Source organism: Scyliorhinus torazame, chromosome 31, assembly GCF_047496885.1.
Source record: "Scyliorhinus torazame isolate Kashiwa2021f chromosome 31, sScyTor2.1, whole genome shotgun sequence".
In the NCBI taxonomy this organism is placed as follows: domain Eukaryota; kingdom Metazoa; phylum Chordata; class Chondrichthyes; order Carcharhiniformes; family Scyliorhinidae; genus Scyliorhinus; species Scyliorhinus torazame.
This window is the reverse complement of record NC_092737.1, coordinates 22,436,392-22,463,369: the sequence shown is the minus strand read 5'-3', so window position 1 is coordinate 22,463,369 and position 26,978 is coordinate 22,436,392. Positions and strand designations below refer to the sequence as shown.

The 26,978-nt window shown below is 56.6% G+C and overlaps 1 protein-coding gene across 1 annotated transcript in view; it reads right to left on the bottom strand.

The window, feature by feature from the left end:
* Nucleotides 1-26,978, bottom strand: part of LOC140404761 (neuroligin-4, X-linked-like) — a 1,287,888-nt gene that overhangs the window by 1,260,321 nt on the left and 589 nt on the right. Inside the window, 1 exon segment of the mRNA XM_072493476.1 lies at nt 26,569-26,978. This exon segment is cut by the window's right edge and continues 589 nt beyond it. The gene's annotated coding sequence lies outside the window, so the exon portion shown is untranslated.

The window sequence follows — 26,978 nt, the reverse complement described above, 5'->3', positions numbered from 1 at the left end:
TGAGAGAGAGGGGGATGGAGAGAGAAAGGGGGATGAAGACAGAGAGGGGCAGAGAGACAGAGAGGGGGATGGTGACAGAGAGGGTGATGGAGAGAGAGAGGAATGGAGAGAGAGGGAAGGAGGGAGAGAGGGTCGGAGAGAGAAGGGGATGGAGAGAGAGAGGGATGAATAGAGAGAGAGATGGAGAGAAGTGAGGGATGGAGAGAGACAGAGAGGGATGGAGAGAGAGGGGGGATGGAGAGAGAGAAGGTTGGAGAGAGAGAGGGAAGTAGAGAGAGGGGGATAGTGAGAGGGGGGTTGGAGAGAGAGGGGGATGGAGAGAGAGGGGATGGAAGAGAGAGGGATGGAGAGAGAGGGGGATGGAGAGCGAAAGGGGGATGGAGAGAGAAGGATGGAGAGAGAGAAGGATGGAGAGAGAGAGGGATGGAGAGAGAGGGGGATGGAGAGAGAGAGGGATAGAGAGAGAGGGATGTGGAGAGAGAGGGATGGAGATAGGGGGTGGAGAGAGAGAGGAATGGAGAAAGTGGGGGAAGGAGATAGAGAGAGAGGGATGGAGGTAGTGGGGGATGGAGAGAGTGCGTGATGGAGAGAGAGGGAGATGGAGACAGTGGGGGATGGAGAGAGAGAGGGATGGAGAGAGATAGATGGAGAGAGAAGGATGGAGAGAGAGAGGGATGGAGAGAGAGAGGGATGGAGAGGGAGGGGGACGGAGAGAGAGGGGGATGGAGAGAGTGAGGAATGGAGAGAGAGAGGGATGGAGAGGGAAAGGGATGGAGAGAGAGAGGGATGGAGGGAGAGGTGGATGGAGCGAGAGAGGAATGGAGAGAGAGATGGATGGAGAGAGAGGGGGATGGAGAGAGGCAGTGGGATGGAGAGACAGGGGGATGGAGAGAGAGGGGGATGGAGAGAGAGAGGATGGATAGAGAGAGGGATGGAGAGTAGAAGGATCGAAAGAGAGAGGGATGGAGAGAGGGGGGATGGAGATAGAGGGGGTGGAGAGAGAGAGGGATGGAGAGAGAGAGACGGATGGAGAGAGAGGGGGATGGAGAGAGGGGGGATGGAGAGAGATCGGAATGGAGAGATAGAGGGATGGAGAGATAGAGGGATGGAGAGAGAGAGGGATGGAGAGAGAGAGGGAAGTAGAGAGAGGGGGATAGAGAGAGGGGGTTTGGAGAGAGAGTGGGATGGAGAGAGAGAGGATGGAAGAGAGAGGGATGGAGAGAGAGGGGATGGAGAGAGAGAGAAAGGGATGGAGAGAGGGGGATGGAGAGAGAGGGGATGGAAGAATGAGGGATAGAGAGAGAGCGGATGGAGAGAGAGGGGATGGAGAGAGAGAGAGAGGGATGGAGAGAGAGGGGGATGGAGAGAGAGGGGGATGGAGAGAGAGGGGGATGGAGAGAGAAGGGGATGGACAGAGAGAAGGATGGCGAGAGAGAGGGATGGAGAGAGAGGGGGACGGAGAGAGAGAGGGATAGAGAGAGACAGAGAGGGATGGAGAGAGAGGGGGGATGGAGAGAGAGAAGGTTGGAGAGAGAGGGGGAAGTAGAGAGAGGGGGATAGAGAGAGGGGGGTTGGAGAGAGAGGGGGATGGGGAGAGAGGGGATGGAAGAGAGAGGGATGGAGATAGAGGGATGGAGAGAGAGGGGGATGGAGATAGAGGGTGATGGAGAGAGAGGCGGGATGGATAGAGAAGGGGATGGAGAGAGAGGGGATGGAAGAGAGAGGGATGGAGAGAGAGGGGGATGGAGAGAGAAAGGGGGATGGAGAGAGAAGGGGATAGATAGAGAGAAGGATGGAGAGAAAGAGGGATGGAGAGAGAGGGGGATGGAGAGAGAGAGGGATAGAGAGAGAGGGATGTGGAGAGAGAGGGATGGAGATAGGGGATGGAGAGAGAGGGAGATGGAGACAGTGGGGGATGGAGAGAGAGAGGGATGGAGAGAGATAGATGGAGAGAGAAGGATGGAGAGAGAGAGGGATGGAGAGAGAGAGGGAAGGAGAGGGGGGGACGGTGACAGAGGGGGATGGAGAGAGAGGGATGGAGAGAGATAGATGGAGAGAGAGGGATGGAGAGAGAGAGGGATGGAGAGAGAGAAGGATGGAGAGAGAGAGAGGGATGGAGAGAGAGAGGGATGGAGAGAGAGGGGGACAGAGAGAGAGGGGGATGGAGAGAGTGAGGAATGGAGAGAGAGAGGGATGGAGAGAGAAAGGGATGGAGATAGAGAGGGATGGAGAGAGAGGGGATGGAGCGAAAGAGGGATGGAGAGAGAGATGGATGGAGAGAGAGGGGGATGGAGAGAGGGAGATGGATGGAGAGAGAGGGGGATGGAGAGAGAGGGAGATGGAGAGAGAGAGGATGGATAGAGAGAGGGATGGAGAGTAGAGGGATGGTGAGAGAGAGGGATGGAGAGAGAGAGAGACGGATGGAGCGAGAGGGGGATGGAGAGAGAGAGGGGGATGGAGAGAGAGAGGGATGGAGAGATAGAGGGATGGAGAGATAGAGGGATAGAGAGAGAGAGGGATGGAGAGAGAGAGGGATGGAGGGAGAGTAGGATGGAGAGAGAGAGGGATGGAGAGAGAGGGGGATGGAGAGAGAGGGGGGATGGAGAGAGAGAAGTACGGAGCGAGAGAGGGAAGGGAAGTGAGGGGGATGGAGAGAGAGAGAGAGATGGAGAGAAGAGAGGGATGGAGAGAGAGAGGGATGGAGAGAGAGGGGGGAAGGAGAGAGTGAAGAATGGAGAGAGAGACGGGTGGAGAGAGAGAGGGATGGAGAGAGAGGGGGATGGAGAGAGGGAGAGGGATGTAGAGAGAGGGGGATGGAGAGAGAGGGGGATGGAGAGAGAGAGGATGGATAGAGAGAGGGATGGAGAGTAGAGGGATGGAAAGAGAGAGGGATGGAGAGAGGGGGGATGGAGATAGGGGGGATGGAGAGAGAGAGGAATGGAGGGAGAGAGGGATGGAGGGAGAGAGGGATGGAGAGAGAGGGGGATGGAGAGAGAGAGGGAGATGTAGGGAGAGGGATGGTGAGAGAGTGGGACGGAGAGAGAGGGCGTTGGAGAGAGTGAGGACTGGAGAGAGAGAAGGATAGAGAGAGAGAGGGATGGAGAGAGAGAGGGATGGAGGGAGAGTGGGATGGAGAGAGAGAGGGATGGAGTGAGAGAGGGATGTAGAGACATGGGGATGGAGAGAGAGGGGGATGGAGAGAGAGAGACATGGAGAGAAGAGAGTGATGGAGCGAGAGAGGGTGATGGAGAGAGAGGGGGATGGACGGTGAGAGAGAGGGGGATGGAGAGAGAAAGGGGGATGAAGACAGAGAGGGGCAGAGAGACAGAGAGGGGGATGGTGACAGAGAGGGTGATGGAGAGAGAGAGGAATGGAGAGAGAGGGAAGGAGAGAGAGAGGGTCGGAGAGAGAAGGGGATGGAGAGAGAGAGGGATGAATAGAGAGAGAGATGGAGAGAAGTGAGGGATGGAGAGAGACAGAGAGGGATGGAGAGAGAGGGGGGATGGAGACAGAGAAGGTTGGAGAGAGAGAGGGAAGTACAGAGAGGGGGATAGTGAGAGGGGGGTTGGAGAGAGAGGGGGATGGAGAGAGAGGGGATGGAAGAGAGAGGGATGGAGAGAGAGGGGGATGGAGAGAGAAAGGGGGATGGAGAGAGAAGGGGATGGATAGAGAGAAGGATGGAGAGAGAGAGGGATGGAGAGAGAGGGGGATGGAGAGAGAGAGGGATAGAGAGAGAGGGATGTGGAGAGAGAGGGATGGAGATAGGGGGTGGAGAGAGAGAGGGATGGAGAAAGTAGGGGATGGAGATAGAGAGAGAGGGATGGAGGGAGTGGGGGATGGAGAGAGTGCGGGATGGAGAGAGAGGGAGATGGAGACAGTGGGGGATGGAGAGAGAGAGGGATGGAGAGAGATAGATGGAGAGAGAAGGATGGAGAGAGAGAGGGATGGAGAGAGAGAGGGAAGGAGAGGGGGGGGGGACGGAGAGAGAGGGGGATGGAGAGAGTGAGGAATGGACAGAGAGAGGGATGGAGATAGGGGGTGGAGAGAGAGAGGGATGGAGAAAGTAGGGGATGGAGATAGAGAGAGAGGGATGGAGGGAGTGGGGGATGGAGAGAGTGCGGGATGGAGAGAGAGGGAGATGGAGACAGTGGGGGATGGAGAGAGAGAGGGATGGAGAGAGATAGATGGAGAGAGAAGGATGGAGAGAGAGAGGGATGGAGAGAGAGAGGGAAGGAGAGGGGGGGGGGACGGAGAGAGAGGGGGATGGAGAGAGTGAGGAATGGACAGAGAGAGGGATGGAGAGGGAAAGGGATGGAGAGAGAGAGGGATGGAGGGAGAGGTGGATGGAGCGAGAGAGGGATGGAGAGAGAGATGGATGGAGAGAGAGGGGGATGGAGAGAGGCAGTGGGATGGAGAGACAGGGGGATGGAGAGACAGGGGGATGGAGAGAGAGGGGGATGCAGAGAGAGAGGATGGATAGAGAGAGGGATGGAGAGTAGAGGGATGGAAAGAGAGAGGGATGGAGAGAGGGGGATGGAGATAGAGGGGATGGAGAGAGAGAGGGATGGAGAGAGAGAGACGGATGGAGAGAGAGGGGGATGGAGAGAGGGGGGATGGAGAGAGATAGGAATGGAGAGATAGAGGGATGGAGAGATAGAGGGATGGAGAGAGAGAGGGATGGAGAGAGATGAGGGAAGTAGAGAGAGGGGGATAGAGAGAGGGGGTTTGGAGAGAGAGTGGGATGGAGAGAGAGAGGATGGAAGAGAGAGGGATGGAGAGAGAGGGGATGGAGAGAGAGAGAGAGGGATGGAGAGAGAGGGGGATGGTGAGAAGAGGGGGATGGTGAGAGAGAGGGGGATGGAGAGAGAAGGGGTTGGAGAGAGAGAAGGATGGAGAGAGAGAGGGATGGAGAGAGAGGGGGATGGAGAGAGAGAGGGATAGAGAGAGAGGGATGTGGAGAGAGAGAGGGATGGTGATAGGGGGTGGAGAGAGAGAGGGATGGAGAAAGTGGGGTGTGGAGATAGAGAGAGAGGGATGAAGAGAGATGGGGACGGAGAGAGAGGGGGGTGGAGAGAGTGAGGAATGGAGAGAGGGGGGATAGAGAGAGAGAGAGGAATGGAGAGAGAGAGGGATGGAGGGAGAGAGGGATGGAGAGAGAGAGAGGGATGGAGAGAGAGGGTGATGGAGAGAGAGGGGGATGGATGGAGAGAGAGGGGGATGGAGAGAGGGAGATGGATGGAGAGAGAGGGGGATGGAGAGAGAGGGAGATGGAGAGAGAGAGGATGGACAGAGAGAGGGATGGAGAGTAGAGGGATGGTGAGAGAGAGGGATGGAGAGAGAGTGACGGATGGAGCGAGAGGGGGATGGAGAGAGAGAGGGGGATGGAGAGAGAGAGGGATGGAGAGATAGAGGGATGGAGAGATAGAGGGATAGAGAGAGAGAGGGATGGAGAGAGAGAGGAATGGAGAGAGAGAAGGATGGAGAGAGAGAGGGATGGAGTGAGAGGGGGATGGAGAGAGAGGGGGATGGAGAGAAAGAGGAAGGATAGAGAGAGATGGAGGGAGAGAGAGAGGGATGGAGAGAGAGGGGGATGGTGAGAGGGAGTGGGATGGAGAGAGAGGGGGATGGAGAGAGATGGGGATGGAGACAGAGAGGGGGATGGAGACAGAGAGGGTGATGGTGAGAGAGAGGAATGGAGAGAGAGGGATGGAGAGAGAGAGGTTTGGAGAGAGAAGGGGATGGAGAGAGAGAGGGATGGAGAGAGAGAGAGATGGAGAGAAGTGAGGGATGGAGAGAGACAGAGAGGGATGGAGAGAGGGGGGGATGGAGAGAGAGAAGGTTGGAGAGAGAGGGAAGTAGAGAGAGGGGGATAGAGATAGGGGTGTTGGAGAGAGAGGGGGATGGAGAGAGAGGGGATTGAAGAGAGAGGGATGGAGAGAGAGGGGAATGGAGAGAGAGGGATGGATATAGGGGGGTGGAGAGAGAGAGGGATGGAGAGAGATAGATGCAGAGAGCGACGGAAAGAGGGATGGAGAGAGAGAGGGGGACGGAGAGAGAGGGGGATGGAGAGAGTGAGGAATGGAGAGAGAGAGGGATGGAGAGAGAAAGGGATGGAGAGAGCGGGATGGAGAGAGAGGTGGATGGAGCGAGAGAGGGATGGAGAGAGAGATCGATGGAGAGAGAGGGGGATGGAGAGAGGGAGAGGATTGAAGAGAGAGGGGGATGGAGAGAGAGGGGGATGGAGAGAGAGAGGATGAATAGAGAGAGGGATTGAGAGTAGAGGGATGGAAAGAGACAGGGATGGAGAGAGAGGGGATGGAGAGAGAGAGGGATGGAGAGAGAGTGACGGATGGAGAGAGAGGGGGATGGAGAGAGAGAGGGGGATGGAGAGAGAGAGGGATGGAGAGATAGAGGGATGGAGAGAGAGAGGGATGGAGAGAGAGGGATGGAGAGAGAGAGGATGGAGAGAGAGGGGGATGGAGAGAGAGGGGGGATGGAGAGAGAGAAGGATAGAGAGAGAGAGGGAAGGATTGAGAGGGGGTGGAGAGAGAGAGAGAGATGGAGAGAAGAGAGGGATGGAGAGAGAGAGAGGGATGGAGAGAGAGGGGGGTTGGAGAGAGAGAAGAATGGAGAGAGAGACGGATGGAGAGAGAGAGGGATGGAGAGAGAGGGGGATGGAGAGAGGGAGAGGGATGGAGAGAGAGAGGGATGGAGAGAGAGGGGAATGGAGAGATAGAGGGATGGAGAGAGAGAGGGATGGAGAGAGAGGGATGGAGAGAGAGAGGGATGGAGAGAGAGGGTGATGGAGAGAGAGGGGGGATTGAGAGAGAGAAGGATGGAGAGAGAGAGGGGGATGAAGACAGAGAGGGGGAGGGAGACAGAGAGGGTGATGGAGACAGAGAGGGTGATGGAGAGAGAGAGGAATGGAGAGAGAGGGATGGAGAGAGAGGGATGGAGAGAGAGGGATGGAGAGAGAGAGGGTTGGAGAGAGAAGGGGATGGAGAGAGAGAGGGATGGAGAGGGAGAGAGATGGAGAGAAGTGAGTGATGGAGAGAGACAGAGAGGGGTGGAGAGAGAGGGGGGATGGAGAGAGAGAAGGTTGGAGAGAGAGAGGGAAGTAGAGAGAGGGGGATAGAGAGAGGGGGGTTGGAGAGAGAGGGGGATGGAGAGAGAGGGGATGGATCAGAGAGGGATGGAGAGAGAGAGGGATGGAGATAGGGGGTGGAGTGAGAGAGGGATGGAGAAAGTGGGGGATGGAGAGAGTGGGTGATGGAGAGAGAGGTGGATGGAGACAGAGGGGGATGGAGAGAGAGAGGGATGGAGAGAGATAGATGGAGAGAGAGGGATGGAGAGAGAGAGGGATGGAGAGAGAGAGCGGGACGGAGAGAGAGGGGGATGGAGAGAGTGAGGAATGGAGAGAGAGATGGATGGAGAGAGAAAGGGATGGAGAGAGAGAGGGTGGAGAGAGAGGTGGATGGAGCGAGAGAGGGATGGAGAGAGAGAGGGATGGAGAGAGAGGGGGATGGAGAGAGGGAGAGGGATGGAGAGAGAGGGGGATGGAGAGAGAGGGGGATGGAGAGAGAGATGATGGTTAGAGAGAGGGAAGGAGAGTAGAGGGATGGAAAGAGAGAGGGATGGAGAGAGAGAGGGATGGAGATAGAGGGGATGGAGGTCGAGGGGATGGAGAGAGAGAGGGATGGAGAGTGAGGTGGATGGAGAGAGAGGGGGATGGAGAGAGGGAGAGGGATGGAGAGAGAGGGGGATGGAGAGAGAGGGGGATGGAGAGAGAGATGATGGATAGAGAGAGGGATGGAGAGAGGGGGAATGGAGATAGAGGGAATGGAGAGAGAGGGGGGATGGAGAGAGAGAAGGATGGAGAGAGAGAGGGAAGGAGAGAGAGGAGGATAGATAGAGAGAGAGAGATGGAGAGATGAGAGGGATGGAGAGAGAGAGGGGGATGGAGGGAGAGGTGGGATGGGGAGAGAGAAGAATGGAGCGAGAGACGGATGGAGAGAGAGGTGGATGGAGAGAGAGGGGGATGGAGAGAGGGAGAGGGATGTAGAGAGAGGCCGAATGGAGATAGAGGGAATGGAGGGAGAGAGGGGGATGGAGAGAGAGAGGGGGATGGAGAGAGAGAGGGGGATGGAGAGAGAGAGGGGGATGGAGAGAGAAAGGGATGGAGAGAGAGAGGAATGGAGAGAGAGAGGGATGGGGAGAGAGAGGTATGGAAGAGAGTGTGATGGAGAGAGAGGGGGGGATGGAGAGAGAGAAGGATGGAGAGAGAGATGGAAGGAGAGAGAGGGTGATGGAGAGAGTGTGAGAGATGGAGAGAAGAGAGGGATGGAGAGAAGAGAGGGATGGAGAGAGAGGGGGGATGGAGAGAGAGAAGGATGGAGAGAGAGAGAGAAAGAGAGAGAGTGGGATAGAGAGAGGTAGTTTGGAGAGAGAGAGGAATGGAGACAGAGGGGGACAGAGAGAGAGGGGGATGGAGAGAGAAAGGGGGATGGAGAGAGAGAGGGGGACAAAGAGAGAGAGGGGGATGGAGAGAGAAAGGGGGATGGAGAGAGAGAGAGGGATGGAGAGAGAGGGGGTTGGAGAGAGAGAGGAATGGAGACAGAGGCTGACGGGGAGAGAGAGGGGGACGGGGAGAGAGAGGGGGATGGAGAGAGAAAGGGGGATGGAGAGAGACAGGGGGATGGAGAGAGAGAGTGGTGTGGAGTTAGAGAGGGATGGAGAGAGAGAGGGATGCAAGAGAGAGGAATGGAGAGGGAGGGGAAGGAGAGAGAGAGGGATGGAGGAGAGAGGGATGGAGAGCGAGGTGATGGAGAGAGAGAGGGATGGAGAGAGAGGGGGATAGAGAAAGCGAGGGATGGAGAGAGGGGGGATGGAGAGAGCGAGAGAGGGATGGAGAGAGAGGGGATGGAGAGAGAGAGGGATAGAGAGAGAGGGATATGGAGAGAGAGAGGGATGGAGATAGGGGGATGGAGTGAGAGAGGGTTGGAGAGAGTGGGGGATGGAGATAGAGAGAGAGGGATGGAGAGAGAGATGGGGATGGAAAGAGAGGAATGGAGAGAGACGGATGCAGAGAGAGAGGGATAGAGTGAGAGGGATATGGAACGAGAGAGGGATGGAGATAGGGGGGTGGAGTGAGAGAGGGATGGAGAGAGTGGGGGATGGAGACAGAGAGAGAGGGGTGGAGAGAGAGGTGGATGGAGAGAGAGGGGAATGGAGAGAGAGGGGAATGGAGAGAGAGAGGGATGGAGAGAGAGAGGGGGGATGGAGACAGAGAGGGGGATGGAGACAGAGAGAGGGATGGAGGCAGAGGGGGACGGAGAGAGAGAGGGGGATGGAGAAAGAAAGGGGGATGAAGTCAGAGAGGTGGGTGGAGACAGAGGGGGGGGGATGCAGAGAGAAAGCGGGATGGAGAGAGACAGGTGGATGGAGAAAGAGAGGGGTGTGGAGTTAGAGAGGGGGAAGGACAGAGAAAGGGATGGAAGAGAGATGGATGGAGAGAGAGGGGGATGGAGAGAGAGAAGGATGGAGAGAGGGGGGATGGAGAGAGAGAGGGATGGAGAGAGAGGGGGATGGAGAGAGGGAGGATGGATAGAGAGAGGGATGGAGAGTAGAGGGATGGAAAGAGAGAGGGATGGAGAGGGGGGGATGGACATAGAGGGGATGGAGAGAGAGAGGGATGGAGAGAGAGAGAGACGGATGGAGAGAGAGGGGGTGGAGAGAGAGGGGGGATGGAGAGAGAGGGATGGATAGATAGAGGGATGGAGAGATAGAGGGATGGAGAGATAGAGGGATGGAGAGAGAGAGGGATGGAGAGAGAGGGATGGAGAGAGAGAGGGATGGAGTGAGAGGGGGAATGAGAGAGAGGGGGATGGAGAGAGAGGGGGGATGGAGAGAGAGAAGGATGGAGAGAGAGAGGGAAGGAGAGAGAGGGGGATGGAGAGAGAGAGAGAGAGATGGAGAGAAAAGAGGGATGGAGAGAGAGAGAGGGATGGAGAGAGAGCGGGGATGGAGAGACAGATGAATGGCGAGAGAGACGGATGGAGAGAGAGAGGGATGGAGAGAGAGGGGGATGGAGAGAGGGAGACGGATGGAGAGAGAGGGGGATGGAGAGAGAGGGGGATGGAGAGAAAGAGGATGGATAGAGAGAGACGGATGGAGAGAGAGAGGGATGGAGAGAGAGGGGAATGGAGAGAGGGAGAGGGATGGAGAGAGAGGGGGATGGACAGAGAGGGGGATGGAGAGAGAGGGGGATCGAGAGAGAGGGGGATGGAGAGAGAGGGTGATGGAGTGAGAGGGGGGATGGAGAGAGAGAAGAATGGAGAGAGAGAGGGAAGGATTGAGAGGGGGGTGGAGAGAGAGAGAGAGATGGAGAGAAGAGAGGGATGGAGAGAGAGAGAGGGATGGAGAGAGAGGGGGGATGGAGAGAGAGAAGAATGGAGAGAGAGACGGATGGAGAGAGAGAGGGATGGAGAGAGAGGGGGATGGAGAGAGGGAGAGGGATGGAGAGAGAGGGGGATGGAGAGAGAGGGGGATGGAGAGAGAGGGGGATGGAGAGAGAGAGAGATGGAGAGAAGAGAGTGATGGAGAGAGAGAGGGTGATGGTGAGAGAGGGGGATGGACGGAGAGAGAGAGGGGGATGGAGAGAGAAAGGGGGATGAAGACAGAAAGGGGGAGGGAGACAGAGAGGGTGATGGAGACAGAGAGGGTGATGGAGAGAGAGAGGAATGGAGAGAGAGGGATGGAGAGAGAGGGATGGAGAGAGAGGGATGGAGAGAGAGAGGGTTGGAGAGAGAAGGGGATGGAGAGAGAGAGGGATGGAGAGGGAGAGAGATGGAGAGAAGTGAGTGATGGAGAGAGACAGAGAGGGGTGGAGAGAGGGGGGATGGAGAGAGAGAAGGTTGGAGAGAGAGAGGGAAGTAGAGAGAGGGGGATAGAGAGAGGGGGGTTGGAGAGAGAGGGGGATGGAGAGAGAGGGGATGGAAGAGAGAGGGATGGAGAGAGAGAGGAATGGAGAGAGAGAGGGATGGAGATAGGGGGTGGAGTGAGAGAGGGATGGAGAAAGTGGGGGATGGAGATAGAGAGAGAGGGATGGAGAGAGTGGGGGATGGAGAGAGTGGGTGATGGAGAGAGAGGTGGATGGAGACAGAGGGGGATGGAGAGAGAGAGGGATGGAGAGAGATAGATGGAGAGAGAGGGATGGAGAGAGAGAGGGATGGAGAGAGAGAGCGGGACGGATAGAGAGGGGGATGGAGAGAGTGAGGAATGGAGAGAGAGATGGATGGAGAGAGAAAGGGATGGAGAGAGAGGGGGATGGAGAGAGAGATGATGGTTAGAGAGAGGGATGGAGAGTAGAGGGATGGAAAGAGAGAGGGATGGAGAGAGAGAGGAATGGAGATAGAGGGGATGGAGATAGAGGGGATAGAGAGAGAGAGGGATGGAGAGAGCGAGACGGATGGAGAGAGAGGTGGATGGAGAGAGAGGGGGATGGAGAGAGGGAGAGGGATGGAGAGAGAGGGGGATGGAGAGAGAGGGGGGATGGAGGGAGAGGTGGGATGGAGAGAGAGAAGAATGGAGCGAGAGACGGATGGAGAGAGAGGTGGATGGAGAGAGATGGGGATGGAGAGAGGGAGAGGGATGGAGAGAGAGGGGGATGGAGAGAGAGGGGGATGGAGAGAGAGGCGGATGGAGAGACAGATGATGGATAGAGAGAGGGATGGAGAGTAGAGGGATGGAAAGAGAGGGGGATGGAGAGAGGGGGAATGGAGATAGAGGGAATGGAGAGAGAGAGGAATGGAGGGAGAGAGGGATGGAGAGAGAGGGGGATGGAGAGAGAGAGGGGGATGGAGAGAGAGAGGGGGATGGAGAGAGAGAGGGATGGAGAGAGAGAGGAATGGAGAGAGAGAGGGATGGGGAGAGAGCTGGATGGAAGAGAGTGTGATGGAGAGAGAGGGGGGGATGGAGAGAGAGAAGGATGGAGAGAGAGATGGAAGGAGAGAGAGGGTGATGGAGAGAGTGAGAGAGATGGAGAGAAGAGAGAGATGGAGAGAAGAGAGGGATGGAGAGAGAGGGGGGATGGAGAGAGAGAAGGATGGAGATAGAGAGAGAAAGAGAGAGAGTGGGATAGAGAGAGGTAGTTTGGAGAGAGAGAGGAATGGAGACAGAGGGGGACAGAGAGAGAGGGGGATGGAGAGAGAAAGGGGGATGGAGAGAGAGAGGGGGACAGAGAGAGAGAGGGGGATAGAGAGAGAAAGGGGGATGGAGAGAGAGAGAGGGATGGAGAGAGAGGGGGTTGGAGAGAGAGAGGAATGGAGACAGAGGCTGACGGGGAGAGAGAGGGGGACGGGGAGAGAGAGGGGGATGGAGAGAGAAAGGGGGATGGAGAGAGAGAGTGGTGTGGAGTTAGAGAGGGATGGAGAGAGAGAGGGATGCAAGAGAGAGGAATGGAGAGGGAGGGGAAGGAGAGAGAGAGGGATGGAGGAGAGAGGGATGGAGAGCGAGGGGATGGAGAGAGAGAGGGATGGAGAGAGAGGGCGATAGAGAAAGCGAGGGATGGAGAGAGGGGGGATGGAGAGAGCGAGAGAGGGATGGAGAGAGAGGGGATGGAGAGAGAGAGGGATAGAGAGAGAGGGATATGGAGAGAGAGAGGGATGGAGATAGGGGGATGGAGTGAGAGAGGGTTGGAGAGAGTGGGGGATGGAGATAGAGAGAGAGGGATGGAGAGAGAGATGGGGATGGAAAGAGAGGAATGGAGAGAGACGGACGCAGAGAGAGAGGGATAGAGTGAGAGGGATATGGAGCGAGAGAGGGATGGAGATAGGGGGGTGGAGTGAGAGAGGGATGGAGAGAGTGGGGGATGGAGATAGAGAGAGAGGGTGGAGAGAGAGGTGGATGGAGAGAGAGGGGAATGGAGAGAGAGGGGAATGGAGAGAGAGAGGGATGGAGAGAGAGAGGGGGATGGAGACAGAGAGGGGGATGGAGACAGAGAGAGGGATGGAGGCAGAGGGGGACGGAGAGAGAGAGGGGGATGGAGAAAGAAAGGGGGATGAAGTCAGATTGGGGGATGGAGACAGAGGGGGGGGGATGCAGAGAGAAAGGGGGATGGAGGGAGACAGGTGGATGGAGAGAGAGAGGGGTGTGGAGTTAGAGAGGGGGAAGGACAGAGAAAGGGATGGAAGAGAGATGGATGGAGAGAGAGGGGGATGGAGAGAGAGAAGGATGGAGAGAGGGGGGATGGAGAGAGAGAGGGATGGAGAGAGAGGGGGATGGAGAGAGAGAGGATGGATAGAGAGAGGGATGGAGAGTAGAGGGATGGAAAGAGAGAGGGATGGAGAGGGGGGGGATGGACATAGAGGGGATGGAGAGAGAGAGGGATGGAGAGAGAGAGACGGATGGAGAGAGAGGGGGTGGAGAGAGTGGGGGGATGGAGAGAGAGGGATGGAGAGATAGAGGGATGGAGAGATAGTGGGATGGACAGATAGAGGGATGGAGAGAGAGAGGGATGGAGAGAGAGGGATGGAGAGAGAGAGGGATGGAGAGAGAGGGATGGAGAGAGAGAGGGATGGAGAGAGAGGGGGAATGAGAGAGAGGGGGATGGAGAGAGAGGGGGGATGGAGAGAGAGAAGGATGGAGAGAGAGAGGGAAGGAGAGAGAGGGGGATGGAGAGAGAGAGAGGGAGATGGAGAGAAGAGAGGGATGGAGAGAGAGAGAGGGAGGAGAGAGAGCGGGGATGCAGAGACAGATGAATGCCGAGAGAGAAGGATGGAGAGAGATAGGGATGGAGAGAGAGGGGGATGGAGAGAGGGAGACGGATGGAGAGAGAGGGGGATGGAGAGAGAGGGGGATGGAGAGAAAGAGGATGGATAGAGAGAGACGGATGGAGAGAGAGAGGGATGGAGAGAGAGGGGGATGGAGAGAGGGAGAGGGATGGAGAGAGAGGGGGATGGAGAGAGAAGGGGATGGAGAGAAGAGGGGGATGGAGAGAAGAGAGTGATGGAGAGAAGAGAGTGATGGAGAGAGAGAGGGGGATGGAGAGGGAGGTGAAGGAGAGAGAGAGGGATGGAGGAGAGAGGGGTGGAGAGAGAGGGGATGGAGAGAGAGGGATGGAGAGAGAGGGGGATAGAGAAAGCGAGGGATGGAGAGAGGGGGGATGGAGAGAGCGAGAGAGGGATGGAGAGAGAGGGAATGGAGAGAGAGATAGATAGAGAGAGAGGGATATGGAAAGAGAGAGGGATGGAGATAGGGGGATGGAGTGAGATAGGGTTGGAGAGAGTGGGGGATGGAGATCGAGAGAGAGGGATGGAGAGAGTGTGGGATGGAGAGAGAGGGGGATGGAGAGAGAGAGGGGGATGGAGAGGGAGAGGGGGATGGAGAGGGAGAGGGTTGGAGAGAGAGAGGGGGATGGAGACAGAGAGGGGGATGGAGACAGAGGGGGACGGAGAGAGGGGGATGGAGAAAGAAAGGGGGATGAAGTCAGAGAGGGGGATGGAGACAGAGGGGGGGATGGAGACAGAGGGGGGGATGGAGAGAGACAGGTGGATGGAGAGAGAGAGGGGTGTGGAGTTAGAGAGGGAGATGGAGAGAGAAAGGGATGGAAGAGAGATGGATGGAGAGAGAGGGGATGGAGAGAGAGAAGGATGGAGAGAGAGGGATATGGAGAGAGAGAGGGATGGAGAGAGGGGGGTGGTGTGAGAGAGGGATGGAGAGAGTGTGGGATGGAAATAGAGAGAGAGGGATGTAGAGAGAGTGCGATGGAGAGAGAGGGGGATGGAGAGAGAGAAGGATGGAGAGAGGGGGGATGGAGATAGAAGGGATGGAGAGAGAGAGGGATGGAGAGAGAGAGACGGGTGGAGAGAGAATGGGATGGAAAGAGGGGGGATGGAGAGAGTGAGGGGGATGGAGAGAGAGAGGGATGGAGAGATAGAGGGATAGAGAGATAGAGGGATGGAGAGAGAGAGGGATGGAGAGAGAGGGATGGAAAGAGAGAGGGATGGAGAGAGGGAGGATGGAGAGAGAGGGGATGGAGAGAGAGAGGGATGGAGAGAGAGAGATGAATGGAGAGAGATGGGGATGGAGAGAGGGAGAGGGATGGAGAGAGAGGGGGATGGAGAGAGAGGGGGATGGAGAGATAGAGGATGGATAGAGAGAGGGATGGAGAGTAGAGGGATGGAAAGAGAGAGGGATGGAGTGAGGGGGGATGAAGATAGAAGGGATGGAGAGAGAGAGGGATGGAGAGAGAGAGACGGATGGAGAGAGAATGGGATGGAGAGAGACAGGGAGATGGAGAGAGAGAGGGGTGAAGAGAGAGGGGGGATGGAGAGAGAGAAGGATGGAGGGAGAGATGGAAGGAGAGAGAGGGTGATGGAGAGAGTGAGAGAGATGGAGAGAAGAGAGGGATGGAGAGAGAGAGAAGGATGGAAAGAGAGGGGGGATGGAGAGAGAGAAGGATGGAGAGAGAGAGAAGGAGAGAGAGGGGGATAGAGAGAGATAGGTTGGAGAGAGAGAGGAATGGAGACAGAGGGGGACAGAGGGAGAGAGGGGGATGGAGAGAGAAAGGGGGATGGAGAGAGAGAGAGGGATGGAGAGAGAGGGGGTTGGAGAGAGAGAAGAATGGGGAGAGAGAGGGAAGGAGAGAGAGGGGGATAGAGAGAGGGGGTTGGAGAGAGAGAGGAATGGAGACAGAGGGGGACGGGGAGAGGGAGGGGGACGGGGAGAGAGAGGGGAATGGAGAGAGAAAGGGGGATGGAGAGAGACAGGGGGATGGAGAGAGAGAGTTGTGTGGAGTTAGAGAGGGATGGAGAGAGAGAGGGATGGAAGAGAGAGGGATGGAGAGAGACGGGAAGGAGAGAGAGAGGGATGGAGAAGAGAGGGATGGAGAGAGAGGGGATGGAGAGAGAGAGGGATGGAGAGAGAGGGGGATAGAGAAAGCGAGGGATGGAGAGAGGGGGGATGGAGAGAGCGAGAGAGGGATGGAGAGAGAGGGGATAGAGAGAGAGAGGGATAGAGAGAGAGGGATATGGAGAGAGATGGATGGAGATAGGGGGATGAAGTGAGAGAGGGTTGGAGAGAGTGGGGGATGGAGATAGAGAGAGAGGGATGGAAAGAGTGTCGATGGAGAGAGAGATGGGGATGGAAAGAGAGGAATGGAGAGAGACGGATGCAGAGAGAGAGGGATAGAGTGAGAGGGATATGGAGCGAGAGAGGGATGGAGATAGGGGGGTGGAGTGAGAGAGGGATGGAGAGAGTGGGGGATGGAGATAGAGAGAGAGGGATGGAGAGAGAGGGGGATGGAGAGAGAGGGGGATGGAGAGAGAGAGGGGGATGGAGAGAGAGAGGGGGATGGATAGAGAGAGGGTTGGAGAGAGAGAGGGGGACGGAGAGAGAGAGGGGGATGGAGAAAGAAAGGGGGGTGAAGTCAGAGAGGGGGATGGAGACAGAGGGGGGGATGGAGAGAGAAAGGGGGATGGAGAGAGACAGGTGGATGGAGAGCGAGAGGGGTGTGGAGTTAGAGAGGGGGATGGAGAGAGAAAGGGATGGAAGAGAGAGGGATCGAGAGAGAGGGGATGGAGAGAGAGAGGGATGGAGAGAGAGGGGGATGAAGAGAGAGGGAGATGGAGAGAGAGCGGGATAGAGAGAGAGGGATATGGAGAGAGAGGGATGGAGAGAGGGGGGTGGAGAGAGAGTGCGATGTAGAGAGAGGTGGATGGAGAGAGAGAGGAATGGAGAGAGAGCAGGATGGAGAGAGAGGGGGATGGAGAGAGAGAAGGATGGAGAGGGGGGGATGGAGAGAGTGAGGGATGGAGAGAGAGGGGGATGGATAGAGCAAGGAATGGAGAGAGCGAGGTCTGGAGAGAGAAGAGGAGGGAGAGAGAGAGGGATGGAGAGAAGAGAAGGATGGAGAGAGAGAGAGGGATGGAGAGAGAGGGGGATGGAGAGAGAGGGGGATGGAGAGAAGGGGGGGATTGAGAGAGAGAAGGATGGAGAGAGAGAGGGAAGGAGAGAATGGGGGATGGAGAGAGAGAGAGAGATGGAGAGAAGAGAGGGATGGAAAGAGGGAGAGGGATGGAGAGAGAGGGGGGTGGAGAGAGAGGTGGGATGGAGATAGAGAAGAATGGAGAGAGAGACAGATGGAGAGAGAGAGGGATGGTGAGAGAGGGGGATGGAAAGAGGGAGAGGGATGGAGAGAGAGGGGGATGGAGAGAGAGGGTGATGGAGAGAGAGAGGATGGATAGAGAGAGCGATAGAGAGTAGAGGGATGGAAAGAGAGAGGGATGGAGAGAGGGGGGATGGAGATAGAGGGGATGGAGAGAGAGAGGAATGGAGGGAGAGAGGGATGGAGAGAGAGCAGGATGGAGAGAGAGAGGGGGATGGAGAGAGACAGGGGGATGGAGAGAGAGAGGGATGAAGAGAGAGATGAATGTAGAGAGAGAGGGATGGAGAGAGAGAGGGATGGAGTGAGAGAGTGATGGAGAGAGAGGGGGATGGAGAGAGAGAAGGATGGAGAGAGAGATGGAAGGTGAGAGAGGGTGATGGAGAGAGTGAGAGAGATGGAGAGAAGAGAGGGATGGAGGGAGAGAGAAGGATGGAGAGAGAGGGGGGATGGAGAGAGAGAAGGATGGAGAGAGAGAGAGAAGGAGAGTGAGGGGGATAGAGAGAGGTAGGTTGGAGAGAGAGAGGAATGGAGACAGAGGGGGACAGAAAGAGAGAGGGGGATGGAGAGAGAGGGGGATGGAGAGAGGGAGATGGATGGAGAGAGAGGGGGATGGAGAGAGAGGGTGATGGAGAGAGAGGATGGATAGAGAGAGCGATAGAAAGTAGAGGGATGGAAAGAGAGAGGGATGGAGAGAGGGGGGATGGAGATAGAGGGGATGGAGAGAGAGAGGAATGGAGGGAGAGAGAGATGGAGAGAGAGCGGGATGGAGAGAGAGAGGGGGATGGAGAGAGACAGGGGGATGGAGAGAGAGAGGGATGAAGAGAGAGATGAATGTAGAGAGAGAGGGATGGAGAGAGAGAGGGATGGAGTGAGAGAGTGATGGTGAGAGAGCGGGGATGGAGAGAGAGAAGGATGGAGAGAGAGATGGAAGGAGAGAGAGGGTGATGGAGAGAGTGAGAGAGATGGAGAGAAGCGAGGGATGGAGAGAGAGAGAAGAATGGAGGGAGAGGGGGGATGGAGAGAGAGAAGGATGGAGAGAGAGAGAGAAGGAGAGTGAGGGGGATAGAGAGAGGTAGGTTGGAGAGAGAGAGGAATGGAGACAGAGGGGGACAGAGAGAGAGAGGGGGATGGAGAGAGAAAGGGGGATGGAGAGAGAGAGAGCGATGGAGAGAGAGGGGGTTGGAGAGAGAGAAGGATGGAGAGAGAGAGGGAAGGAGAGAGAGGGGGATAGAGAGAGGGGGTTGGAGAGAGAGTGGAATGGAGACAGAGGGGGACGGGGAGAGGGAGGGGGACGGGGAGAGAGAGGGGGATGGAGAGAGAAAGGGGGATGGAGAGAGACAGGGGGATGGAGAGAGAGAGTTGTGTGGAGTTAGAGAGGGATGGAGAGAGAGAGGGATGGAAGAGAGAGGGATGGAGAGAGACGGGAAGGAGAGAGAGAGGGATGGAGAAGAGAGGGATGGAGAGAGAGGGGATGGGGAAAGAGAGGGATGGAGAGAGAGGGGGATAGAGAAAGCGAGGGATGGAGAGAGGGGGAATGGAGAGAGCGAGAGAGGGATGGAGAGAGAGTGGATGGAAAGAGAGAGGGATAGAGAGAGAGGGATATGGAGAGAGAGAGGGATGGAGATAGGGGGATGGAGATAGGGGGATGGAGTGAGAGAGGGTTGGAGAGAGTGGGGGATGGAGATAGAGAGAGAGGGATGGAGAGAGTGTGGGATGGAGAGAGAGATGGGGATGGAAAGAGAGGAATAGGGAGAGACGGATGCAGAGAGAGAGGCATAGAGTGAGAGGGATATGGAGCGAGAGAGGGATGGAGAGAGTGGGGGATGGAGATAGAGAGAGAGGGATGGAGAGAGAGGGGGATGAAGAGAGAGAGGGGGATGGAGAGAGAGAGGGTTGGAGAGAGAGAGGGGGATGGAGACAGAGAGGGGGATGGAGACAGAGGGGGACGGAGAGAGAGAGGGGGATGGAGAAAGAAAGGGGGGTGAAGTCAGAGAGGGGGATGGAGACAGAGGGGGGGATGGAGAGAGAAAGGGGGATGGAGAGAGACAGGTGGATGGAGAGAGAGAAGGGTGTGGAGTTAGAGAGGGGGATGGATAGAGAAAGGGATGGAAGGGAGAGGGATCGAGAGAGAGGGGATGGAGAAAGAGAGGGATGGAGAGAGAGGGATATGGAGAGAGAGAGGGATAGAGAGAGAGGGATATGGAGAGGGAGGGATGGAGAGAGGGGGGTGGAGTGAGAGAGGGATGGAGAGAGTGGGGGATGGAGATAGAGAGAGAGGGGTGGAGAGAGAGTGCGACGTAGAGAGAGGTGGATGGAGAGAGAGAGGAATGGAGAGAGAGGAATGGAGAGAGAGCAGAATGGAGAGAGAGGGGGATGGAAAGAGCAAGGAATGGAGAGAGCGAGGTATGGAGAGAGAAGAGGATGGGGAGAGAGAAGGATTGAGAGAGAGGGGGATGGAGAGAGAGAGGGATGGAGAGAGAGGGGGATGGAGAGAGCAAGGAATGGAGAGAGCGAGGTATGGAGAGAGAGAGGAATGGAGAGAGAGGGATGGAGAGAGAGAGGGATGGAGAGAAGAGAGGGATGGAGAGAGAGAGAGGGATGGAGAGAGAGGGGGATGGAGAGAAGAGAGGGATGGAGAGAGAGAGGGATGGAGAGAGAGGGGGATGGGGAGAGGGGTTGATGGAGGGAGAGAAGGATGGAGAGAGAAGAGGATGGAGAGAGAGAAGGATGGAGAGAGAGGGGGATGGAGAGAGAGAGGGAAGGAGATAGAGGGGGATGGAGAGAGAGAGAGGGATGGCGAGAGAGAGGGGGATGGAGGGAGAGACGGATGGAGAGAGAAGGATGGAGAGAGAGGGGAGATGGAGAGAGAGAGGGAAGGAGAGGAAGGGGGATATAGAGAGAGGGTGATGGAGAGAGAGAGGGATGGAGATAGGGGGATGGAGTGAGAGAGGGTTGGAGAGAGTGGGGGGTGGAGATAGAGAGAGGGGGATGGAGAGTGTGTGGGATGGAGAGAGAGATGGGGATGGAAAGAGAGGAATGGAGAGAGACAGATGCAGAGAGAGAGGGATAGAGTGAGAGGGATATGGAGAGAGAGATGGGGATGGAACGAGAGGAATAGAGAGAGACGGATGCAGAGAGAGAGGCATAGAGTGAGAGGGATATGGAGCGAGAGAGGGATGGAGATAGGGGGGTGGAGTGAGAGAGGGATGGAGAGAGTGGGGGATGGAGATAGAGAGAGAGGGATGGAGAGAGAGAGGGGGATGGAGAGAGTGAGGGTTGGAGAGAGAGAGGGGGATGGAGACAGAGAGGGGGATGGAGACAGAGGGGGACGGAGAGAGAGAGGGGGATGGAGAAAGAAAGGGGGGTGAAGTCAGAGAGGGGGATGGAGACAGAGGGGGGGTTGGAGAGAGAAAGGAGGATGGAGAGAGACAGGTGGATGGAGAGAGAGAAGGGTGTGGAGTTAGAGAGGGGGATGGAGAGAGAAAGGGATGGAAGGGAGAGGGATCGAGAGAGAGGGGATGGAGAGAGAGAGGGATGGAGAGAGAGGGATATGGAGAGAGAGAGGGATAGAGAGAGAGGGATATGGAGAGAGAGAGGGATGGAGAGAGGGGGTGGAGTGAGAGAGGGATGGAGAGAGAGGGGGATGGAGAGAGAGAGGGGGATGGAGACAGAGAGGGGGATGGAGACAGAGGGGGACGGAGAGAGAGAGGGGGATGGAGAAAGAAAGGGGGATGAAGTCAGAGAGGGGGATGGAGAGAGAAAGGGGGATGGAGAGAGACAGGTGGATGGAGAGAGAGAGGAGCGTGGAGTTAGAGAGGGGGATGGAGAGAGAAAGGGATGGAAGAGAGAGGGATGGAGAGAGAGGGGATGGAGAGAGAGAGGGATGGAGAGAGAGGGGGATGGAGAGAGAGAGGGATAGAGAGAGAGGGATATGGAGAGAGAGCGGGATGGAGAGAGGGGGTGGAGTGAGAGAGGGATGGAGAGAGTGGGGGATGGATGGAGAGGTGGATGGAGAGAGAGAGGAATGGAGAGAGAGCAGAATGGAGAGAGAGGGGGATGGAGAGAGAGAAGGATGGAGAGGGGGGGATGGAGAGAGAGAGGGATGGAGAGAGAGGGGGATGGAGAGAGCGAGGAATGGAGAGAGAGAGGTATGGAGAGAGAGGGGGATGGAGAGAGGGATAGAGAGTAGAGGGATGGAAAGAGAGAGGGATGGAGAGAGGGGGGATGGAGATAGAGGGGACGGAGAGAGAGAGGGATGGAGAGAGAGATGGATGGAGAGAGAGAGGGATGGAGAGAGAGGGGGATGGAGAGAGGGAAAGGGATGGAGAGAGAGTGGGATGGAGAGAGAGGGGGATGGAGAGAGAGGGGGATGGAGAGAGAGAGACAGATGGAGAGAGAGGGGAATGGAGAGAGAGAGGGGGATGGAGAGAGAGAGGGATGGAGAGATAGAGGGATGGAGAGATAGAGGAATGGAGAGAGAGAGGGATGGAGAGAGAGGGATGGAGAGAGAGGGATGGAGAGAGAGGGATGGAGAGAGAGGGATGGAGAGAGAGAGGGATGGAGAGAGTGGGGGATGGAGAGAGAGGGGGGATAGAGAGAGAGAAGGATGGAGAGAGAGAGGGAAGGAGAGAGAGGGGTGTTAGAGAGAGAGAGAGATGGAGAGAAGAGAGGGATGGAGAGAGAGAGAGGGTTGGAGAGAGAGGGGGGATGGAGAGAGAGAAGAATGGAGAGAGAGAGGGATGGAGAGAGAGAGGGATGGAGAGAGAGGGGGATGGAGAGAGAGGGTGATGGAGAGAGAGGGGGATGGACGGAGAGAGAGAGGGGGATGGAGAGAGAAAGGGGGATGAAGACAGAGAGGGGGAGGGAGACAGAGAGGGGGATGGAGACAGAGAGGGTGATGGAGAGAGAGAGGAATGGAGAGAGAGGGATGGAGTGAGAGGGATGGAGAGAGAGAGGGTTGGAGAGAGAAGGGGATGGAGAGAGCGAGGGATGGAGAGCGAGAGAGATGGAGAGAAGTGAGGGATGGAAAGAGACAGAGAGGGATGGAGAGAGAGGGGGGGATGGAGAGAGAGAAGGTTGGAGAGAGAGAAGGAAGTAGAGAGAGGGTGATAGAGAGAGGGGGGCTGGAGAGAGAGGGGGATGGAGAGAGAGGGGATGGAAGAGAGGGATGGAGAGAGAGGGATGGAGAGAGAGGGGGATGGAGAGAGAGGGGGATGGAGAGAGAGAGGGGAATGGAGAGAGAAGGGGATGGAGAGAGAGAAGGATGGAGAGAGAGAGGGATGGAGAGAGAGGGGGATGGAGAGAGAGAGGGATAGAGAGAGAGGGATGTGGAGAGAGAGAGGGATGGAGATAGGGGGGTGGAGAGAGAGAGGGATGGAGAAAGTGGGGGATGGAGATAGAGAGAGAGGGATGGAGAGAGTGGGGGATGGAGAGAGTGGGGGATGGAGAGAGAGGGGGATGGGGATAGAGGGGGATGGAGAGAGAGGGATGGAGAGAGATAGATGGAGAGAGAGGGATGGAGAGAGAGAGGGATGGAGAGAGAGAGGGATGGAGAGAGAGGGGGACGGAGAGAGAGGGGGATGGAGAGAGTGAGAAATGGAGAGAGAGAGGGATCGAGAGAGAAAGGGATGGAGAGAGAGAGGGATGGAGAGAGAGGTGGATGGAGCGAGAGAGGGATGGAGAGAGAGATGGATGGAGGGAGAGGGGGATGGAGAGAGGGAGAGGGATGGAGAGAGAGGGAGATGGAGAGAGAGGGGGATGGAGAGAGAGAGGATGGATAGAGAGAGAGGATGGAAAGAGAGAGGGATGGAGAGAGGGGGGATGGAGATAGAAGGGATGGTGAGAGAGAGGGATGGAGAGAGAGAGACGGATGGAGAGAGAATGGGATGGAGAGAGAGGGGAATGGAGAGAGAGAGGGGGATGGAGAGAGAGAGGGATGGAGAGAGCGAGGGATGGAGAGATAGAGGGATGGAGAGAGAGAGGGATGGAGAGAGAGAGGGATGGAGAGAGAGCAATGGAGAGAGAGAGGGATGGAGAGAGAGGGGGATGGAGAGAGAGGGCGGATGGAGAGAGAGAAGGATGGAGAGAGAGAGGGAAGGAGAGAGAGGGGGATGGAGAGAGAGAGAGAGTTGGAGAGAAGAGAGGGATGGAGAGAGAGAGGGGGATGGAGAGAGAGAGGGGGATGGAGAGAGAGAGGGGGATGGAGAGAGAGGTGGGATGGAGAGAGAGAAGAATGGAGAGAGATACGGATGGAGAGAGAGAGGGATGGAGAGAGAGGGGGATGGAGAGAGGGAGAGGGATGGAGAGAGAGGGGGATGGAGAGAGAGGGGGATGGAGAGAGAGAGGATGGATAGAGAGAGGGATGGAGGGTAGAGGGATGGAAAGAGAGAGGGATGGAGAGAGGGGGGATAGAGATAGAGGGGATGGAGAGAGAGGGGAATGGAGGGAGAGAGGGATGGAGAGAGAGCGGGATAGAGAGAGAGGGGGGGATGGAGAGAGAGGTGGGGTTGGAGAGAGAGAGGGATGGAGAGAGAGAGGAATGGAGGGAGAGAGGGATGGAGAGAAAGAGGGATGGAGTGAGAGAGTGATGGAGAGAGAGGGGGGGGATGGAGAGAGAGAAGGATGGAGAGAGAGATGGAAGGAGAGAGAGGGTGATGGAGAGTATGAGAGAGATGGAGAGAAGAGAGGGATGGAGAGAGAGAGAAGGATGGAGAGAGGGGGGATGGAGAGAGAGAAGGATGGAGAGAGGGAGAAAAGGAGAGAGGGGGGATAGAGAGAGGTAGGTTAGAGAGAGAGAGGAATGGAGACAGAGAGAGAGAGGGGGATGGAAAGAGAAAGGGGGATGGAGAGAGAGAGAGGGATGGAGAGAGAGGGGGTTGGGGAGAGAGAAGGATGGAGAGAGAGAGGGAAGAAGAGAGAGGGGGATAGAGAGAGGGGGGTTGGAGAGAGAGAGGAATGGAGACAGAGGGGGACGGGGAGAGAGAGGGGGACGGAGAGAGAAAGTGGGATGGAGAGAGACAGGGGGATGGAGAGAGAGAGTTGTGTGGAGTTAGAGAGGGATGGAGAGAGAGAGGGATGGAAGAGAGAGCGATGGAGAGAGAGGGGAAGGAGAGAGAGAGGGATGGAGGAGAGAAGGATGGAGAGAGAGGGGATGGAGAGAGAGAGGGATGGAGAGAGAGAGGGGGATAGAGAAAGCAAGGGATGGAGAGAGAGGGATATGGAGAGAGAGATGGATGGAGATAGGGGGATGGAGTGAGAGAGGGTTGGAGAGAGTGGGGGATGGAGATAGAGAGAGGGGGATGGAGTGAGTGTGGGATGGATAGAGAGATGGGGATGGAAAGAGAGGAATGGAGAGAGACGGATGCAGAGAGAGAGGGATAGAGTGAGAGGGATATGGAGCGAGAGAGGGATGGAGATAGGGGGGTGGAGTGAGAGAGGGATGGAGAGAGTGGGGGATGGAGATAGAGAGAGAGGGATGGAGAGAGAGGGGGATGGAGAGAGAGGGGGATGGAGAGAGAGAGGGGATGGAGAGAGAGAGGGATGGAGAGAGAGAGGGGGATGGAGACAGAGAGGGGGATGGAGACAGAGGGGGACGGAGAAAGAAAGGGGGATGAAGTCAGAGAGGGGGATGGAGACAGAGGGGGGGATAGAGAGAGAAAGGGGGATGGAGAGAGACAGGTGGATGGAGAGAGAGAGGGGTGTGGAGTTAGAGAGGGGTGTGGAGTTAGAGAGGGGGATGGAGAGAGAAAGGGATGGAAGAGAGAGGGATGGAGAGAGAAGGGATGGAGAGAGAGAGGGATGGAGAGAGAGGGGGATGGAGAGAGAGAGGGATAGAGAGGGAGGGATATGGAGAGAGAGGGATGGAGAGAGGGGGGGTGGAGTGAGAGAGGGATGGAGAGAGTGGGGGATGGAGATAGAGAGGGATGGAGAGAGAGTGCGATGGAGAGAGAGGTGGATGGAGAGAGAGAGGAATGGAGAGAGAGGAATGGAGAGAGAGCAGAATGGAGAGAGGGGGGATGGAGAGAGAGAAGGATGGAGAGAGGGTGGATGGAGAGCGAGAGGGATGGAGAGAGAGGGGCATGGAAAGAGCAAGGAATGGAGAGAGAGAGGTTTGGAGAGAGAAGAGGATGGAGAGAGAGAAGGATGGAGAGAGAGGGGGATGGAGAGAGAGGAATGGAGAGAGAGGGATGGAGAGAGAGAGGGATGGAGAGAAGAGAGGGATGGAGAGAGAGAGAGGGATGGAGAGAGAGGGGGATGGAGAGAAGAGAGGGATGGGGAGAGGGGGGTGATGGAGGGAGAGAAGGATGGAGAGAGAAAGGGGGGATGGAGAGAGAGACGGAAGGAGATAGAGAGGGATGGAGAGAGCGAGATGGGGATGGCGAGAGAGAGGGGGATGGAGGGAGAGAGCGATGGAGAGAGAAGGATGGAGAGAGAGGGGAGATTGGGAGAGAGAGGGAAGGAGAGGAAGGGGGATAGAGAGAGAGGGCGATGGAGAGAGAGGGTGAGGATGAAGACAGAGAGGATGGAGAGAGAGTGGGATGGAGAGAGAGAGGATGGAGAGAGTGGGGGATGGAGAGAGAGGGGAATGGAGAGAGAGAGAGAAGGATGGCGAGAGAGAGGGGGATGGAGGGAGAGAGGGATGGAGAGAGAGGGGTGGAGAGAGAGGGAGGGATGGAGAGAGAGGGGGATGGAGAGAGAGGGGGATGGAGGGAGAGAGGGATGGAGAGAGAGGGATGGAGAGAGCGGGAGGGATGGAGAGAGAGGGGGATTGAGAGAGAGGGAGATGGAGAGAGGGGGATGGGGAGACAGAGGGAAGGAGAGAGAGGGGGATGGAGAGAGAGATGGGATGGAGAAAGGGGGATGGTGAGAGAGAGGGATCGAGAGAGAGAGAAATTGACAGAGAGGGATGGAGAGAGAGGGGGATGGAGAGACAGAGTGCAGAGAGATAGAGAGAGAGAGAGGGGAGAGAGAGAGGGGGGGCAGAGAGAGAGAAATGGGAGAGAGAGGGAAAGAGAGAAAGGAGTGAGGGTGGAGAGGGGGCGGAGAGGAGAGGGGAAGAGGAGGGGAGGGGGGTAGAAGTGGAGAGAGGGAAGAGAGGAGGAGAGTGGGAAGAGAAGAGGAGCGAGGGAAGAGAAGGGGAAACGGAGGAGAGAAGCGGAGAGGGGAAGAGATGGTTAAAGAGAGGGGAAATGAGAGAGAGAGAGAAAGGAGAGAGAGGGGAGAGAGAGGCCGCCAGGGATGAGAGAGAGACATTAAACAGAAAGCGAATGAAATAATGGAGGGAGGAATAAACAGCTCCCTGCCCAGATCCGAAACCGTTAAAACCCCTCCCCATCTGCCCAATGGGGGGACACTGAAATAACACAGCAATAATAAGCAGGCATACGAAGCTTTACCTTGCTCACCTGCAGCTTGCCTGGCTCCACTCCTCTGTCAGTCCTGGTCTGGCCTGGCGGTCCCAGCTCTGCTCTCCTCTGCTAGTCCCGGCTCTCCTCTGATAGTCCCGGCTCTCCTCTGATAGTCCCGGCTCTCCTGTGCCAGTCCCAGCTCTCCTGTGCCAGTCCCAGCTCTCCTGTGCCAGTCCCAGCTCTCCTGTGCCAGTCCCAGCTCTCCTGTGCCAGTCCCGGCTCTCCTGTGCCAGTCCCGGCTCTCCTCTGATAGTCCAGGCTCTTCTCTGCCAGTCCAGGCTCTTCTCTGCCAGTCCAGGCTCTGCTCTGCCAGTCCAGGCTCTCCTCTGCCAGTCACGGCTCTCCTCTGCCAGTCCAGGCTCTGCTCTGCCAGTCCCCGAGTCCTGTGATCAGCACCTCTCTGCTGG